Here is a 9136-nt window from a genome sequence, read left to right as displayed (position 1 = left end):
AGAATGGGAGGGGGAGTTGAAATGTTGGGCCACGGGGCGGTGTGGTTGATTTGGTGCGGGTGTCCCGGAGATGTTCCCTAAAGCGCTCTGCTAGGAGGCGCCCAGTCTCCCCAATGTAGAGGAGACTGCATCGGGAGCAACGGAGACAATAAACGATATTAGTGGATGTGCAAGTAAAACTTTGATGGATGTGGAAGGCTCCTTTAGGGCCTTGGATAGAGGTGAGGGAGGAGGTGTGGGCACAGGTTTTACAGTTCCTGCGGTGGCAGGGGAAAGTGCCAGGATTGGAGGGTGGGTTGTTTGGGGGCGTGGACCTGACCAGGTAGTCATGGAGAAACGGTCTTTGCGGAAGGCAGAAAGGGGTGGGGAGGGAAATATATCCCTGGTAGTGGGGTCTGTTTGGAGGTGGCGGAAATGTCAGCGGATGATTTGGTTTATGCGAAGGTTGGTAGGGTGGAAGGTGAGCACAAGGGGCGTTCTGTCCTTGTTACGGTTGGAGGGGTGGGGTCTGAGGGCGGAGGTGCGGGATGTAGACGAGATGCGTTGGAGGGCATCTTTAACCACGTGGGAAGGGAAATTGCTGTCTCGAAAGAAGGAGGCCATCTGGTGTGTTCTGTGGTGGAACTGGTCCTCCTGGGAGCAGATCCGGCGGAGGCGGAGGAATTGGGAATACGGGATGGCGTTTTTGCAAGAGGTAGGGTGGGAAGAGGTGTAATCCAGGTAGCTGTGGGAGTCGGTGGGTTTGTAAAAAATGTCAGTGTCAAGTCGGTCGTCATTAATGGAGATGGAGAGGTCTAGGAAGGGGAGCGAGGTGTCAGAGATGGTCCAGGTAAATTTAAGTTCAGGGTGGAATGTGTTGATGAACCTAAAGCTCAGCTGGGTTGGCATCCTTAAAGAGAGTCATTTTTTTTCAAATCGATGGACTCCTTGTCTGAACTTGCATGTTCTGTTTTATTTCAAATTTACAGCACCCATGGTACTTTTGTTTCAAATTTCTAGTCGCAATCTGGAAATGCCTCTCATGGACAGAAGCAGTAAGTTTTTTTTTACAAAATCGCTATGCTGTGAAGTAAACGGCTGGGGAACAAGATTTGAAGAATGCAATCAAATTAGAGAAGAGAAGCATACAGCCCAGTATAGGCTTTTCGGACCTCGATGTTGTGCCAACTTTTATCTGACTCCTAAGATCAACCTAACCTACATACTCTTCATTTTGCTATCATCCACGTGCCTATCCAAAAGTTGCTTCAGTGTCCCTTTACTACCACTGCTGGCAGTGCATTCCACGCACCCACCATTCTCTGTGTAAAGAACCTACCTCTGACATATCCCCTAAACCTTCCTCCAATCATCTTAAAATTATGCCCACTTGTGATAGCCATTTCCACCCTGGGAAAAAGTCTCTAGCTATCCATTCTATCCATGCTTCTCATTATTTTGTACACCTCTATCAAGTCACCACTTATTTTTCTTTGCTCCAAGGAGAAAATACCTTGCTCCCTCAAACTTTCTTAATAAGACATGCCCTCCAGTCCAGGCAGCACCCTGATAAATCTCCTCTACATCCTGTTCCACATCCTTCCTGTAATGAGGCAAATAGAACTAAACACAATATTCCAAGTGTGGTCCAACCAGGGCTTTATAGAACTGCAGCATAACCTCACAGTTCTTGAACTCAATCCCCTTACTAATGAAAGCCAACCTCCCCCATAGACAATAGATAATAGGTGCAGGAGTAGGCCATTCTGCCCTTCGAGCCTGCACCACCATTCAATATGATCATGGCTGATCATCCTTAATCAGTATCCTGTTCATGCCTTATCTCCATAACCCTTGATTCCACAATCCTTGAGAGCTCTATCCAACTCTTTCTTAAATGAATCCAGAGACTGGGCCTCCACTGCCCTGTGGGGCAGAGCATTCCACACAGCCACCACTCTCTGGGTGAAGAAGTGAAGAAGCCCATAGGCTTTCTTAACAACTCTATCAACTTGGGTGGCAACTTTGAGGGATCAATGGACATGGACCCACAATTCCTCTGTTTCTCCATTGCCAAGAATCCTGCCTTTTATCCTTAAATCAAATCCTGCGTTCAAATTCGACCTTCCAAAATGAATCACTTCAAACTTTTCCAGGTTGAACTCCCATCTGCGACTTCTCAGCCCAGTTTTGTATCCTGTCAATGTTTCGTTGCAACCTACAACAGCCTACCACACTATCCACAACTCCACCAAACTGCATGTCATTGGCAAACTTACTAACCACCCTTCCACTTCCTAATCCAAGTCACAAAGATCAGAGGTCCCAGAACAAATCCCTGTGGAACAGCACTGGTCACCGAGCTCCAGGCTGAATACTTTCCATCTACTACCACCATCTTCTATGGGCCAGCCAATTCTGTAGGAGAAAGTGAGGACTGCAGGTGCTGGAGATCAGAGTTGAGAGTGTGATGCAGGAAAAGCACAGTCGGTCAAGCAGCAGATTTCCCTGTATCCTTTGCCTCCTTACTTTCTGAATGAGCATACCATGGGAAACCTTATCAAATGCCTTGCTAAAATCCATGTATACCATGTCTACCTTCATCAATGTGTTTTGTCACATCAAATAATTCAATAAAGCTTGTGAGGCATGACCGATGTTTAATCAAACTATGGTTTTTCAAGTAATCATAAATTCTCTCACAATCCTCTCCAACATAAGACTGACTGGTCTATAACTTTCAGGGTTATCTCTATTCCCTTTCTTGATCAAGGGAATAATATTTGCTACCCTCCAATCATCTGGTACTACTCCATTGGAGAATGAGAACCCAAAGATCATCACCAAAGGCACAGCAATCTCTTCCCTTGTATCGCGTAAAACCTAGGGTAAATCCTGTCTGGCTCAGGGGACTTATCCATCCTCATATTTTCCAAAATTTCCAGCACATCCTCCTTCTTAACATCAACCTATTTGAGCATATCAGCCTGTTGCATGCTGTCCTCACAAATAACAAGCTCCCTGCCACTAGTGAATACTGAAACAAAGTATTCATTGAGGACCTCCCCACCTCCTCCGACTTCAGGCACAAGTTCCCTCCACTATCCCTGATCAGCCATACCCTCACTCTGACCATCCTCTTGTTCCTCACATGTGTAGAACGCCTTGGAGTTTTCCTTTGTCCTACCCATCAAAGCTTTTTCATGCCTTTTTCTAGTTCTCCTAAGACCATTCTTCAGTTCCTGGCAACCTTGTAACTCTCTGGAGCCCTGTTTGATGCTTTCTTCCTTAACCTTAAGTAAGCTTCCTTCATCCTTTTGACTAGATGCTCCACATCTCTTGTCATCCAAGGTTCCTTCACCCTACCATCCCTTCTTTGCCTCAGTGGAACCTACCTGTTCAGCACTCACAGCATGTACTCCCTAGACAACCTCCAAAGTTCTGTCATGCATTTCCCTGAGAACATCTGTTCCCAATTTATGCTCCACAGTTCCTGCCTAATGGCATCATAATCCCCCCTCCCCGAATTAAATACTTTCTCACACCATCCCCTGCTATCCCTCTCCATGACTATAGTAAAGGTTAGAATTGTGATCACTGTCACTGAAATGCTCTCCCACCAAGACATCTGACACATGACCCTGATTTGTTGCCAAGCACCAAATCCAATATGGCCTCCCCTCTAATCAGCCTATCTATATAGTGAGTCAAGAATCCTTCCTGGATATGCCTGACAAAATCTGCTCCATCTGAACTATTTGCACTAAGGAGGTTCCAATCAATATTAGGGCAGTTGAAGTCACTCATGTCAACAACCCTGTTACATCAGCACCTTTCCAGTCTCCCAAACTGCTCCTCTGTGTCTGTGTTGCTATTGGAAGGTCTATAGAAAACTTCAAATAAAGTGACTGCTCTTTTCCTGTTTCTGACTTCCACCCATACTGACTCAGTAAACAAACCCTCCTCAATGACCTCCTGTTCTGATTAGCCTCTTTTACCTCCCTTTCTATTCCTTTTGAAACATCTAAACCTGGGAACATCCAACAACTATTCCTGCCCCTGTGATATCAAGTCTTGATAATGGTACAACATCGTCACTCCAAGTACTGATCCATGCTTGAAGTTCATCAGCCTTATTCTTGACACGTCTTGTGTTAAAATAGGCACACTTCAACCCATCACGCTGTCTGCAACTTTGCCCTATCAACTTTCTAACCTTCACAGACTCTCTGTATACTATATTTACCTGTTCACCCCATCCAAAGATTTGTTACTCCAGTTACCATCCTCCCGAAAAGCTCGAGCAAGCCTCCCACCTATAATATTGGTACTCCTCCAGCTCAGGTGCAAGCCATCCTCCTTGTACAGGTCCCACCTTCCCCAGTAGGTACCGCAATGATTCACATATCTGAAGCCCTCCCTCCTACACCAACCTGACAGCCATGTGTTCAGCTGCACTCTGTTCTTAGTCTCACTAGCCCTTGGCACTGGTAGCCATTCTGAGATTACTACTCTGCTCATGCTGCCTTCTAGCTTCTAACCTAACTCCCTATATTCACTTTTCAGGTCCTCAACCATTTTCATGGTTATATCATTGGTACTGATGTAGCATGACCTCTGGCTGCTCACTCTCCTCCTTAAGAATCTGAGATATCCCTGACAATGGCACCCGCGAGGCAACATACCAACCGGAAGTCTCATTCGCAACCACAGAATTTCCTGTCTGGTCCTCTAACCATTGAATCTCCTATCACCATCACTCTCCTATTCTCCCCTCTTCCACTCTGAGCCACAGAGCCAGGCTCAATGCCAGAAACCTGGCCGCTATGACTTTCCCCTGGTAGGTTTCACCTCCCCCCCCATCTCCCCAATAGTATCCAAAGCAGTATACTTATTATTGAGGGCAACAGTCATAGGGGATCCCTGCACTAACTAGCCACTGCCCGAATATATTAGCTCACTTACTCAGCAGTCCCCTTGTCTGCGTCCACACCTGTTCAGTGTTCGCTCCACCAATTCACGTGTTAAGTATTTTATATTCAAACTTACCTTCCTGGCTGTCACCCGGCTCACACTCACTTGAGTCCTGCTGCTGAAATTACAGTTTCCCAGCCAAAGCAGACACAGTGGGTAGAATGGATTTCTGGTGTGCCTCTATTTTACTACATGTCTATAAATTCCTTTAGGTCTCATCAATATTGAAGGCAGTATAATGTTTAGTATTTCCCTTAGCAGAAGGGTCAATTACCAGTGACTACAGGTTTTAAGGTGATCTTTGGAATAATCAGAGGGTTTCATGAGGGAAAACCTTTGATTGTGGCAGAACCTGCAATTTATTTAAATATAACCCAGACCTACAGCAAACTGCTGTAACTGGCAATGCCACAGAGATCACGTGCTGGTAAATTGGATTAGAAAGTGTTTAGTTTATTCAATTGCTACAGACATATGGGCTGAATGCCCTGTTTCAGTGCTGTGATTTTTCTGTGGTGTAGTTGAACCACGTTAGTAAACCAGTCTAACAACTGAATTATAAATAGTTTTAAAATCCAACGTGAAACTGCGCTCAGCACATCCAAATTAAAAGCAGAAATCTCTTGAAGGTTTCCACTGATCAGTCAGCATTTATGGAGCAAGCTAGTGTTTATGTATCAGTCAGAGAAGGAAGAGTCATTAACCAAAAGACATTACCCTCTAGGGGGATCTCTATCCATCGATTATCAGTATTTACTAAATGTTCTGATTTTATTTGTTTCCAGCATTTGTGGTATTTTGTTCCTGATGAAATACATTGAAATCAGGACCCAGAATTCTATATAAGTGTAACATGTTTTTCATTCTTTTTCTAAAAAAAATGGAGCCCAGTATTTGTTAATTAGTGTTTATGTCTCAACCAACTTGCAACTATTACAGATTTAACTCTCTATATTTTCAAATGTCTTTTCACTTCTAACCAACAAAAAAAATCAGTCATCCTTTTTTAGCCTAAAAGAAGTCACGGGGAGTGCTGGAAATGAAAGTGCTTATTAAAGAAGTCTTAACTGTGCACTTAAAAAGTTTGATTCAACCAAAATATAGTGTACAAAAGAGAAATCTAATTGACTAACTTATTAGAGTTTTCTGAGGATGTAATAAGTAAGGTGAATGAAAGCCAAATGCAGGATACCTAGATATCTAAAGGGCATTAGATAATGCCCCATACATAATGTTAATGCAAGGTGAGTTGAGGATGATACATGAGCATGGTAGAGAATTGGTTCACGGACAAAAAACGGAAGGTGGACATGAACAGGGCTTTTCCAGGCTGTATTTAGTGGAATATTACCAGGATCAGTGTTGGAGCCTTGAGTTATTTACATTTTATATTAGTGAATTAGATGAAGAGAGAGTAATGTGCCTTAAGTTTGATGACAAAGTTTTCTGACTATTATGTAAATAATTGTCAAAAAGTGCAGTACAGAGGGATCTGGATGTTCTTGTACACTGATGGCTCAGCTGTATAAGAGAGGAGAAAGAAGAGCGAAAGAACAGTACTAATAGGGGAGTCTTTAATTAGAGCAACAGACACTCATTTCTGTAGCAGCGGATGCCACTGTAAGTAGTATCTTTCCTCCCTGGTGAAGGATGTGACAGAATGGCTCCAGGACATTTTTTTTCTGGCGAAGGATGAAGACCAGAAGTTGTGGTCTTTGTCAGTACTGTACCAACGATTCAGGTAGGAAGAGGATGAGGTGCTGAAAGCAGATTTCAGAGAGGTCAAGGAAAAATTATAAAGCAAGACCTCCAAACCAGTGACCGCGGAATGACCCCCTTTCTAACTGCTAGGGAGCATGGAAATAGGCGAATTGAATATATGGCTGGGGAACTGGTTTAGGAGGGAGGGCATCACATTCCTGAGGCATTGAGACTAGTTCTGGGCAAGATAGGATCAGTTCTAGATAAATGCATTGTTGCATCTTCACACGACCGGGACTCTCATCTGCAGGTGCTTTTGGGGTGCGTTTAGGAGGGAATGGTAATTTGCAAGTAGGTCAGATTCAAGGGAAGCTAAACTAATGAAAGGAAACAGACTGGTAGTGAGCAGAAACATAGACTAAAACATAGCAAATGTCAAATAGGACCAAAATTATGAATAATGTTAAAAAGACTGGCATAAGTCCACTGCGTATGAATACGCACTGCATTCATAAAAGTGTTGATAAGTTGATTGCACAAATGTATGAAGTAATTGCTGGTACAGGGATGTGGCTACAGGATGACTGAAATTGGGAACTGAATATCTGAAGATATTCTCTATTTAGGAGGGATAGGCAAAAAGGAAATTCCTAATAATGTGTGTGATCAGTACATTGGAAAGAGAGGATTTTAAATCTATGAATCTATGTATTAATATGCAGGATTAATTTGGGTGGAGCCAAGAAACAGCTAGGGAGTACACATGGATGTGAGTTGTTTATGGACCATCAAACTTTAGTGCTAATGTTGGGTATGCTTTCAATCAAGAAATTAGAGATGCGTGTAATTTGAGTAATAAAGTAATAACAGACAATTTCATTTTGCATATAGAATTGGTTAACCAAAGTAGCACTAATGCTGTGGAGGACAGATTCAGAGAGTGTGTACAAGGTTCCTAGAATATGTACAACTCTCAACAATGTTTGAGAAGTTTTCTCGGGGTCAAGCTATTTTGGATCTGGTGTGTAATGAGAAAGGTCTAATTAGAAATCTTGCTGCAATGAAGCCTTTGGGAATTGGTGATCACACTACAATAGAAGTTAACATTAAGTTTGAATGTGACATAGTTCATTAAGGAAACTCATAACTGTAAATCTTAGCAAAGGATATTATGAGCGATGAGTTGATTATGCTGAATTGGGAAAATACACTAAATGATTTGATTGCAGACAGGTAGTATTTAAATATACATTTTTTTAAGGCACAAACACCCAACAGGCATGATGAATGAACCAGGGTTAATGAACGAGTTAAAGATTGCATGGAATCAAAGGAAGTGGTTGAGAAAAATGCCAGAAATACGGGAAAACATAGAAAATAGGTTCAGGAGTAAGCCATTTGGCTCGTCGAACCTTCACCACCATTCAATATGATCATGGCTGATCATGCAGTTTCTGTATCCCATTCGTGCTTTCTGTCCATATCTCTTGAACCCTTTAGCCCCAAGGGCCATGTCCAGCTCCCTCTTGAATATATCTGATAAACTAACCCCAACAACTTGCTGTGGGAGAGAATTACACAGGTTAACAACTCTGAGTGAAGAAATTCTTCCTCATCTCAGTCCTGAATGACTTACCTCTTAAACCTGAAGATTGGGAGCAACTCAGGCCCCAGCAAAGGTGGACCAAGAAAATAATAAGAACAGGGAAAAAGGATACATGGAAGGGAAAAGACAGGCAAAGATAAATGGATGCCCATTGGAGGTGGGATCAAGAGAATTTATATTGGTCAACAAGAATTGGCAGTGAAACTAAGCAGTTACTTTGCATCTGTCTTCACTCAAGAGGGTATAGAAAATCTCCCAGAAATACTAAGCAAACAGGATTTCTGTGACTGAGGAGCAAGAAGAAATTAGTATTAATAAAGAGATGCTTCTTGAAAAAATTAGCTGGATTGAGGGATTAAAGAAAATAGTGTCCAACAGAAAGTCTGCAGTAGTGAGTAGAGTGGGTTATTTCTTGATTATATGTTTTTGGAGATATGTCTCTTGATTAAACTTAAAATATAAGCCATAACCATTAAGTTAACCTGGGGCAGTGTTTGTAGAGGAATAAGACAGTGTTATTTTCTGGGTCTGTAGATTATGAAGAAGCAAAAATGGCCTTTAGTTCAGTGATATGTACTTCTTGTCAGATGTGGGAGTTTAAAGAGAGTTTAAGGGTTACTGCGGATTATATCTCTCATAAATGCTGTTGGATGTGAATCTTATCAGATCGAATGGATCATTTAGAGAGACAGTTAGAAGCAATGAGGAATTTGCAACAACAACAGTATGTGATGGATGGCAATTATAGGAAGGGGGGAAAGTCTCAGATACAGTCACATAGATGGGTTAACTCCAGGAATGGTAAGAGAGGTAGGCACGTAGTGCAGGAGTCTTTTGTGGATATACCCATTTCCAACAAATATGCTGTTTTGGATA

The sequence above is a fragment of the Chiloscyllium punctatum genome, chromosome 26, assembly GCF_047496795.1.
Source record: "Chiloscyllium punctatum isolate Juve2018m chromosome 26, sChiPun1.3, whole genome shotgun sequence".
NCBI lineage: Eukaryota > Metazoa > Chordata > Chondrichthyes > Orectolobiformes > Hemiscylliidae > Chiloscyllium > Chiloscyllium punctatum.
Note: the sequence above shows the minus strand (reverse complement) of the source record.